At 43.2% G+C, this 11,437-nt stretch overlaps 1 long non-coding RNA gene across 1 annotated transcript; it reads left to right on the top strand.

The window, feature by feature from the left end:
* Positions 1–1,485: 1,485 nt before the first annotated feature.
* LOC148849937 (uncharacterized) lies at positions 1,486–2,600 on the top strand. The gene is made up of 2 exons (XR_016099755.1): positions 1,486–1,657; positions 1,742–2,600. It is a non-coding gene; the product is annotated as an uncharacterized LOC148849937 (long non-coding RNA).
* Positions 2,601–11,437: the final 8,837 nt, after the last annotated feature.

The following is an 11,437-nucleotide window of genomic DNA, read 5'->3' as shown; positions in this document are numbered from 1 at the left end:
GTAAGTAATACTCCGTTAGAATTATACCTGTTAACGGGCCGGGCCGGGTCGAGCTTTGTCTCTACATTAATGGAAAATATTCAGATTCGAACCCGAGCCCGGCTCAACCATCGGGCCTGGGTCTTGAGTCTGAGCCCGACCCAACTATAAAGCTTGAAGTTCGGGCTTGAACGAGTAAAAATTTGGAAAAAAAAAGATTTTTTCCTTTTTAGTTAAATTAAAAGTTGTTTTATTTACACTAAAAGACCTAAAAACCTAAAAAATAATGAAAAGTCTCATTATTATTTGAAAAAAGAGAAGAAAAATATTATGTATATGTATATGTTTTCTATAAAATATTTTATTAATATATCACATTATCAAGTCGGGCTTCGGCTTGAGCTGGGCTTTTTTGAGAAAGCCCGAGCCCGTGGGCCTGAAGTCTTGTCCAAGCCCGACTTAGACCGATTGGTTCGGGTCGGGCCGTCGGGCTACCCGACCCATGAACAAGTCTAGTTAGAATTAAGGTTTGTAAACCGGACCTTACAAGGAACCGTTCTGGATCCAATTCGTGGGTCAAACGGTATGACCATTCAATCCAAACAAATAGCTCATTTTGACAAAAAAAACACACAAAAAAGTGGCCTAAACCCTTTTTGGGTCAAACGGTTCGATGGTTCGACTGCACGGATCAATGATTTACTAACCAAATCAACTATTTTTGGCCAAAAAATAGTTTTGAGGTAAAAAGAATATGACCGATTTCAGCTTTCTAGTCCAACCGTCCGGTCCGGTTTTGAAAAGATTGGTTAGAATACTCAAGGCTCAAAAATAAATACACATGCAATTACTACCAAGGTTATCTTCTACTAAAAAATAATATAAATTTTATAAATAATAAAAATTTTAAAGAATAAATTACAAAGACCCCCTGTACTATGGGGCCTGTGACAAAGACCCCCGGTACTTTGTTTTGTGACAAATACTCCCTATACTATGACCGTGAGACACTTCCGTTAACTTTATGTTAAAACCTGCCAGTAATATTTTTTAATCCCCATACTACCCTTATAATAATTATTTGGAAGAAAAACACTGTTGATCTTCTCCGACCGTACGATATAACAGCAGCGACGGTAATCCCTTCTATTCCCAGATTTCCGTAACGGCGGTAACTCCCCTCGCGTTAATTTACAAGTTACTCTGCTGATCGCTTCTGTGTGTTGATTGATAGATTAACGATGTCTCTCCTCACCAAGAGAAGCAGCAACACCTATGGGAAATTCAAATTTTCCCTTCTCGCCTTTTCACTCTGTTTTGCTCTAAGAACATCCCATGACGCAGTTGCAGCAACAAGGGACACAATAATAACAGAAGGCGAAGGGGTTTAGGACTGGGATCACTTGGAGTGTGTAGGTGGAATTTTCAGACTTTGATTTTTCAGCCCGGGCGCTTCAAGGAACCGCTACCTGGGTGTTTCCTACAACAAAGCTCGAGATGCGACCGTTGTACATGTGCTGGAGCAATTGTTCTTGTTTAGCTTAGAAAACTTATGTTGCCGAAGAGACGGGATGCCAGCTTTGGAACAGAGATTTTCCTTTTCGGGAATCATCCTCCTGGGGTCCTATTCCTATCTATATTCTGGGTTCGCTTCTTGATCAACAATTGACAGCCAACGGTAAGCAACAAGTAACTCTATGAATCATCTATTATTTCAATTTTCAACAATTTGGTTGTAGAAAGTAATTGATTTCCAATGCAGAAAAAGAATCAAAAGATAGGCGATGGTTGTTGTACACCGTTGCCATAGTAGCCGGCGTACTGATTCCTCTATTGGGTTTGGGCATCTTTTGCTGCTTGAATAGGAGAAGTCTCAGATCAAGAGGTAACCTCTTGCAGTCGATCTAAAAGTTGAAAAGAAGAAAGTCTGTGTTAGTCAAAAGACGAGCAAGATCTTATTTTTCTCTGTATTCAGCATAACAAAATGAAACAAACCAAGAGAAATTATTACTTGAAGTTGAAGATGGGAAGGAAGATCATGAATTAAAGCTATTCAGCCTATCCAGCATTGTAGTCGCCACAAACAACTTTTCATCAGAAAATAAGCTTGGTCAGGGCGGATTTGGACCTGTTTACAAGCTAAGCTCCTGTAGTCCTCAAACTCAATCCGACCTCCTGCACTTCTAGTCACGTTACCGAGATCTGAGGTAGAAGGGATTATGCCGCTGCTGTTCGTGTATCGTAAGGTCAGGGAAGATGGAACATTGTTTTCTCTCAAATAATTATTACTAGGGTAAAATGGGGATTAAAAAATATTGTAATGGCATATTTCAAAATTACACAGTCATAGTACAGGGGTCTTTGTCACAGACCCCATAGTACAGGGGGGTCTTTGTAAGTTACCCAATTTTAAAATTGCACTTTTACTTTGAGGATTGACATGAAGAGCAGATTTAGAAAATAAATCAATTTCAAAAAAGAGATGGAAAAAGGTTTGGGCTAGCAATTCATATATGAAGAGAAAAAATGGAAAATAAACATTTTGGTAAAAAATAATTGCATATGTATTTTGGACATTTTCATGCCTCTTTTTAGAGGAATTCTATATAGATTTTGATGAATCAATTTTTTGGTGATGTATCAATTTTTTGTGCTAAGTACCTCGTCATTTGCTCTGAGCTGGGGGCAGATTAGATGCCAAGTTAACTGGGTCGAGCTGGACAGGTTAGGTGCCGAACTGACTGGACCGAGCTAGGTAGGTTTGGTGACGAGCTGACTGAGCCGAGCTAGGCAGGTTAGGTGACAAGCTGACCAGAATGTCGAGCTGCCTATAAGTTGTCGAGCTGACCAGAGGGCCGAGCTGCCTGGTGGCGAGCTGGATTGATTATTGAATTCGTAGTCTTTAGAGACCTGCAAGGAATCAATGTCAGAGGACCCGGGGTGGCTAACTCGGCGAGGTCGCTCTAATGCTTAAGTCAGTACTCTCATAGTAGACTACGAGCTAAAAATCACAAAGTATGAGAGATAGAATATGCTTACTCCCCCCCCCCCAATGCCATTGGGGTTGGTGCCTTTATATAGGCATTGTTTGGCGTGGGCTTCACGCACCGCATCCGAGATTTCCACGAGGTCGTCTAAGTGGTCCAACATTCCAGAAGGTAACCGCCATGCACGTTGACAACCCTTCGGATCGTTCGGCACATGGGCCAAATTCCAAGGATCGTGGGAGTGTTAGGATATGCATGTCGAATTTGTCGGCAAGCACATCTCGTAGGCTGCCAGGGTCAGTGCTTGTGCCAGGCCGCCAGGTCGCGCTTAGGCCATGCCACTAGGTCGGCACCCATGCCAGGCCGCCAAGCCACCGCCCGTGCCAGGCAACCAGGTCGCGCTTAGGCCAGGCCGCCAGGTCGGCGCCTGTGCCAGGCCACTAGTTGGCGCTTGGGCCAGGCCGCCAGGTTGTCACGGGGGCAATCGTTGAGGCTCCGTGCGACACTCGAATGGGGCGAGTAAGCCTAAGCAACAAAGCAAACACACACAAAAAGGCAACAAGATGGCACGCGAATTAGCAAAAGGCTACTCGTATTGCATTAATAGGCGGCAAGCACAAGCACACAAATCAGTGTCGAGGGGATCTCGTGCTTAACCTTTACACGCTACTGATTCACTCGACCACCTACCTCCTCTCAAAGAGTACGTTAAGCTTTTGGGGGAGTGATATAAAGATACATCAAAAGGATGAAAAATCATACTAGGTAACTACAAGAATGCCATTGACAATCCCCCATACAAAAGTACATGCATAGCCCACCCATGGCACACACTTGGACACTGGTGTGGCGGCTGTAGGCACGATGGATGGCACTTGATGGCGCGACAAAGAGAACACTTGTGAAAGTCTCCCCCACTCAATTTAGTCTTCGTCCTCGAAGACTAGCTTCTGCTTGAGGCTCCAATCTGTTGTTGATGGAGGAGTTCTTCAGGTGCTCCACGAAGTTTATCTCTTCCAAGGCCCGGGCATGATGATGGGTGGAAGTCTTTTAAGGTGTTCCGGATGGTGGGAAAACCTATGGCTAGTCCCTACATTAAGTCCTTGCATGGCTGCTTCAAGTTAGGATTTTGGTTGCTCTACTTTGGTGTTATGAAGGTTTGTGGCCAGGGCTAAGTCAAAATGATATTTTGGATTGTTAGGGTGTTGGTTCCCATGCATTTTTCCCCAAGGGTGACTCATAGGGCTACTACGGGATTTAGCCTAAGGGATGATGTGAATGTGGTCCCTAAATGACTTGGGTGGCATTCGCTCTCCTCGGTGGTTGTAGTAGTAGATGTGGGCAATGTTTGACATGGCCTTGGGTCTTCTGTTGGGCCCATCAATTGCAGGCGCTTGCAGCTTCTGCTGCGAAGCTGACTTCTGCTGATGTGGTTGGTGTTGAAGCTGATGCTGATGCTGATGTTGGTGTTGTGGCAGCGTTGACATTAGCGCTAGCGCTGACTTCTTCCTGGAGTTGTTGCATTCACTTCTGGTTGCAATGGTGGTGGTTGTAAATCTCTTTGCCATCAAAGATTGAGGTTGGTGTTGGAGTTGCAAGGCTGAGACTTGCTTCTTCTTGATGCTGGTTGTGGCGATCATGTTGACCATGCAAGGTGACTGCTCGTCCAAGATCATCAAGGTGTCAAGGTGAGGGGACGGTGCCGCTTTTGCCTGTATCATGAAGTCCATTCCAAGGACAACATCAAAATCATTTATGTGAACGACGGAGAGGTCAATCTCTCCATCCCAGGTACCGAGTTGTAGTCTTACTCGGCGAGCCATGCCTTTGGTAGGTTTGGCACCTGTGTTAACTGCTTTGAGCCAGCCAGGCTCTTTGGAGACGGCCAAATTAACCCTCTTCAGGATTGCACATTCGGCTTTGAGTTCTTTTAGTTGAGCTTGGATGTCGGAGGAGGCACATGCGGTTGACCTCATTGAGGCCCACTCTGCTCTCATTTCATCTAGTTGGGCCTGGACGTCCCTTGATGTGGAGATGGTTCTTCTCTACGTTGCCCACTCTTTCTTCATCTCATCGAGCTGGGCTTGAAAACTGTCAAGCCTGTCTTAGACCTGCGAGTTGGAGGAGCTTGCTTCTTGTTGGCGCGCAATGCTACAGATTTCCTTGAGCGTGCCATTGATTATGTCATGGACCTCGTCCATGACTCCACTCAGGCGACCTTCCATCTCGTTCCATCTTGACCAGTGTACTATCCATGGCTTCCATGTTTTGATGCAGCTCGTCTGTCAAGTCTCGCATCTCACCTACGGTGGCTTTGCAACGCAGCATGCGCAAGTCAATGGCTGCATGCGTATTGGAAGATTTCTCACATTTGTTGGGTTTGGGTGCCTTGTCCTTGCCGATGTCATCGGCGAACGCATCATTGGCCTCATGGGATGTGGAGAGTCCATGCTCGATCTCCTCAATGATGTCCCTATTGTGCTTCATGCTGTTACTCGCGTCGCGGGTCAGATGGCTTAGAAGAAGCTCCTGCTCTGATACCAACTGTTACGGGGTAATCGTTGAGACCCCGTGTGGCACTCGAATGGGAGGAGTAAGCCTAAGCAACAAAGCAACCACACACAAAAAGGCAACAAGATGGCACACGAATTAGCAAAAGGCTACTTGTATTGCATTAATAGGCGGCAAGTACAAACACAGTTCAGTGTCGAGGGGATCTCATGCTTAACCTTTACACACTATTGATTCACTCGACTACCTACCTCCCCTCAAAGAGTACATTAAGCTTTTGGGGGAGTGACATAAAGATACATCAAAATGATAAAAAATCATACTAGGTAACTACAAGAATGCCATTGGTAATCCCCAATACAAAAGTACATGCATAGCCCACCCATGGCACACACTTGGACACTAGAGTGGCGGCTATAGGCACGATGGATGGCACTTAATGGCGTGGCGAAGAGAACACTTGTGACAAGGTCGCGCCTGGGCCAGGCCGCCAGGTGGGACACCACCAACTTGGCTAAGGCAAGTTGTTGCCTAAGTGGTTCTGGGTGTCACCTAGTTGTTCCGAGGTGCCATGTGTCACCATGTCAGTCGAGGGCCAAATCTGCCCTCATCATTTGCCCCCCACTCCCGAGCTGAAAGTAACTCGGTGAAGGGAGTAGATTTCTCCTTTTGGCCTGGAATGACTAATTCGATGAGCACGTAACCGTCGATTCATTTCCTTAGGCTCTGAGAGCGACTCGCACTCCAATCTCCTTACCCTTGATTTTGCCCATGCCGAACAGGCGACTGGGTCTTATGTGGTGCTGAAGTCTTTGCTAGTTCGGCACTTTAGCCCTTAGGCTCTAGGAGCGACTCGTAGTCCACTCTCTTTGATCTTTGATTTTGACCATGCCGAAGGGGCGACTGGGTCTTATGTGGTGCCGAAGTCTTTGCCAATTCGGCACTTTAACCCTTAGGCTCTGGGAGCGACTCGTAGTCCACTCTCCTTGATCTTTGATTTTGCCCATGCCGAAGAGGCGACTAGGTCTTATGTGGAGCCGAAGTCTTTTATCAGCTCGCCAATTCGCGCCTGGGACAGGTCGTCAGGTCAGCGCCCGTGCCAGGCCGCCAGGTCGGCGCCTGGGCCAGGCCGCCAGTTCACGCCTGGGCCAGGTCGCACCAGTGCTAGGCTGCTAGCTCACGCTTGTGCCATGCCGCCAGGTCGTGCCTTAGAGCTACGGTTGCGCTGCATCAACCTCGTTAGTGACGTTGGTTACCCACTCCTACAAGAAGCTACTAGGAGCTCGACCTACGGGGGCAACACTACTGACTTTAGGTCACCAGCTCACACGGGAGCCTTAGAAGGCTCGACCGGTAGGGGTGTCCATGCAGTCTGTTGGACGCCTACTCCTACGGAAGCCACAAAGAGCTCATCTTGTAAAGGGTACCTCACGAAGAGGACTGATGGGGCTTTATCCGAGTTGAAATAAAGTCGGCAGAGCTGCTTAGTCTGTTGGCCATCAACTTCCTGCATAGCCATTGAGTTCATAAAAAATGGAAACTAGAAAGTGTGAGTTTTTAGTTTCTAAAAGGTGAGAACTTAGCTTTCTAGAAGAAGAGGACTTAGCCTTTCGGAGGATGAGAACTTAGCTTTTTGTAGTGTTTCCCACAGACGGTGCCAATTGATGAATCAATTTTTTGGTGATGTATACTTTTTGTGCTAAGTACCTCGTCATTTGGTCTGAGCTAGGGGCAGATTAGGTGTCGAGTTAACTGGGCCGAGCTGGGCAGGTTAGGTGTCGAACTGACTGGGCCGAGCTAGGCAGGTTAGGTAACAAGCTGACTAGGCCGAGGTAGTCAAGTTAGGTGACGAGCTGACCAGAGTGTCGAGCTACCTATTAGTTGTCAAGCTGACCGGAGGGCCAAGCTGGATTGATTGTTGAGCTTCGTAGTTCTTTAGAGACTTGCAAGGAATCAATGTCAGAGGACCCGGGGTGGCTAAGCCAGCGAGATCGTTCTGATGCTTAAGTCAGTACTCTCATAGTAGACTACGAGCAAAAAAATTACAAAGTATGAGAGCTAGAATATGATTACTTGCCCCCCCCCAATGCCATTGGGGTTGGTGCCTTTATATAGGCATTGTTTGGTGTGGGCTTCACGCACCGCATCTGAGATTTCCGCGAGGTCGTCTAAGTGATCCGAGATTTCCGGAGGTAATCGCCATGCATGTAGACCACCCTTCGAATCGTTCGGCACATGGGTCAACTTCCAAGAATTGTGGGAGTGTTAGGATATGCATGTCGAATTCGTCAGTGATCATGTCTCATAGGCCGCCAAGTCAGCGCTTGTGCCAGGCCGCCAGGTCGCGCCTGGGCCAGGCCACCAGGTGGGACACCACCAACTTGGCTAAGGCAAGTTGTTGCCTAAGTGGTTCCGGGTGTCACCTAGTTGTTCCGAGGTGCCATGTGTCACCATGTCAGTGGAGGGCCAAATCCACCCTCATTAGATTTGTTCATGGGCTAGGTTTGGGGCAGGTTTGCTTCTTTATAAACAGAAAATGACCAGGCTCGAACCCGAGTTTGAAGCCTAATCTAGACAGGATTTTTATAATATATTATCTATTATTAATAAAATATTATATACTATATATTATATAATACAATTTTGGCTACTAATATTATTATTATTACATAATATTATATAATATATTATATTTTTTATTATGCTTATACTATTATCAAATTGGGTTTAGGCTCAGGTTGGGAAAGCCCAAGTCCAACCTAAAAAATAGTCAGGCTAGATGTTCAAAGCTCAAGCCCAAGCCCACGGTCTTAAAGTTTGTCCAAACCCGACATAGAACAGTTCGGGCCAAGGTCCAATTCTAACAAAAAAAAAGGTCAACTTGGGGAAGTGGTTGCAATTATCAAAATTCATGGAAATTTAATCAATTTACCCATTTCTTAAAGTATCACTGAAATTATCTTACGCCCTAAAGTTTCATAACAAGTAACCATGCACCTTAAAAAATATGACACATATTAATTTTTTATTAATTGGCCATTTATACTCTGCTTGGGACTTCATATGCATTTATATTTTAAAAACCCATTTTATCCGTTATCTTGTCAGCATGTATGTAGGGGTGCAACTTGGGTGGGCCTAACATGAGCCCAAACCATATACAAGCTAGGTTTGGATTTTTGGTCTTCCCAACTAAGAATTTGGGCTTTTTTATTTTGTGGGCTGGCTCAAGCTTAACCTAAACTGCCCAAGCCCGGCCCAACTATATACATTCATACATACATATGTATATATATGTAAATTTTTGCATACATATTTGTGTGTGTGTATATATACCTATATGCATACATATTTGCATAAATACATACATACATGTATAATTTTAGAATGGGTTCATTATCCAACCCTAATTCGTTAAATGGGTTAGGAAGATCAGGCTTGACCATAGGTTCAATCCGGGCTTGGGCCTTAAGCCCAAACTTTAGGGTTGGCCTGGACTGACCATAAATCCAGCGCAACCCACCCGACTTGCACCCCTAAGTGTATGAGAGATGGGAAGATGCCATGTAACTGAACTGTTTTGTGTTTCCTTTGGCTTTGTCAAATAAGGGATGCCGAATCTTCTCATGACTTGATTACTTTGTGTTGGGGCATTTGATTCTCAAGCTATTCAAGGTTGTAATAAGGCTGCAACTTGAGCCGGGTTGGCCCAAACCCAACCCGAAAAAAGTTAGGTTGGGTTGGGTCAGGTTGATATTCAGGTTAGGGTTAGGGTTAGGGTTAGGGTTAAAATTCATGAACCCAACTTTATTTCTGATTGGGTTAGGGTTGACCCCTTAGCTTCTATAGTACATGTCATATATAAATAAATATATGTTATATGTAATATATAACATACATTGATTTGTTTAAATGCATGATATTTGTATAGCCCCCACCAAATAGTATCATGTATTTCTTTTAAGATAATTACTTCACTTAGTTCTAATGAGAAAGACTAAAACCTTAATAACATTATTTTATGTTTTTTGAAAATTTCATTCTTCATCTCCTCTTTGTTGTTTGCCACCCAAGAAAGATTTATTGTAAGTAATAACTCATAATAAACTATAGTCATTTCTAACACTTATTTTTCTGAAATTTGTACCAAAGGCTCAGTCCGGAAAAAGTACAAATGCAAATATGTACAGTACAAATACATACAAAATAATACAAAATATAAGGTTTTGCACTCTACAAATTTGTATTTGTACTCCTTCCAAATACAAAAATAAAAAAACATCAACAAATAAATACTAATGAAGCATATGATTAATATATGTAGTGAAAGTTAAGTTAAGATCTAAAATCGATAAATTCTATGAGGTTTAAGGGATGAGAAGAAGGTTGGGTTGGGCCCAACCCAATTCGAAATTGACTTCGGGTTTGATTGAGTTTGATTAGTGTTAAATTGGATTGATCGGGTTGGGTTAGAGTTAGAGTTGGGGTTTAGAATTTAGGGTTGGGCAAGGATTGGCCTCAACCCATCCCCACTCGCAGCCCTAGTCACTAATAACTCGGCTGTAGTATTGTGTGGACAGGGATGTGATTAGAGTTTGTGGGTAAGAGTTCCGAATTGTTTGGCTTGATAAACTTTTGATCATTTCGATGATAAATTTGGATTCTTTTGAACGAATCCAGATTTCGTCCTCACGACACTTCATGTGCAAGGAGAACATCCTCACATGAATAAAAACATACGAGCACTGAGATATTTTATATACACAGCTGAAAACGGTGTGCAAACCATTTTTATGAGAGCACCATGAAAATTGTTTCTTGTTGGTATAGCGTAGGCGTTAGGGTTTATCACGGAGGTGGCCAGGTAGGCGCCAGGCGGACCTATAAATGGGTTGGGTCAGTGTAGGCCCCACCACAACCCGATTATAGTGGGGACTCAAATGATATGGGCTTCTTTAAAAATAAAAACGCAAGTCTCCCCTTGATTTGATAAGGAATAGCTGGAACTAGCGGAAGGTCTATTATGATTTATGAGCAATGATTTGAAGAAACATGAATGAGATGGACCTCAACATTATGTAAAATAGCAAATGACCTAATATTAGTTGAATTGGTTAGTCAATTTCCCTCAAAACAGGAGTTTGAAATCAAATATGCACTCCATGACATGGTCAGTGGGCTTTACGTGTAGTCGTATTCTCTGTTCTTTCTCTATCCAACTTAATAACCAAAGTTCCATGAGTTCTGATTCCTTAATTGCACTTTTCTCCTTGTATTACAAGAATTGGTATTTACACGCATGAGACAATGCATAGGATTATTGATCTCATGCACTTCCATTTGTACATGCTTTTTGCATGTGTATTCGGGCCAATATCATACATATATATTGTAATTAAATAATTAAATATATTGTAAATTAAATGTATATGATAATATAAATATTTAATATATATATATATATATATATATATATGCAAGTCCCAATATTTAATTAAATCCATTATAATGTTGCTTAAACTGTATGTGACATGTTATAAACTCCAAAGGAATTTCTGGTGGAGCTGTAGGAAATTTTTTTTTGTTTTTTTTAAGCATTGAGTTACTTTTGTAGCCAAACTAGCTTGGATTCTCTGCATAAATGATGAAAGCTTATACGCTAAAATTATAAATGCTAGATACCTGAACGGGAAGAGTTTCATATCAGCCAGGGAAATCATCAAATGTGGTACTTGTTGGGTAGTCAACAAGGGCGAAATGCCAAATCGGATGGGACGGTCGTAGTAATTGACGCAGTAACTAGTTAGGTAACTGATTCCATTTCACCCTAAAATTATTTTTAATTTAACAAACGTTAATTTGATTAGTGACCTACTGATCCAAGCGATCAAACCATCAGTCCGAATAGTGATTTTTTGTCGCTTTTTATTTTATTTAAATTTTTAAGTCAAAATGGGATA

This window comes from Nelumbo lutea, chromosome 5 (genome assembly GCF_056320005.1).
Source record: "Nelumbo lutea isolate HS-2025 chromosome 5, American lotus-T2T, whole genome shotgun sequence".
Classification (NCBI taxonomy): Eukaryota; Viridiplantae; Streptophyta; class Magnoliopsida; order Proteales; family Nelumbonaceae; genus Nelumbo; species Nelumbo lutea.
Note: the sequence above shows the minus strand (reverse complement) of the source record. Positions and strands in the feature narration are given on the sequence as shown.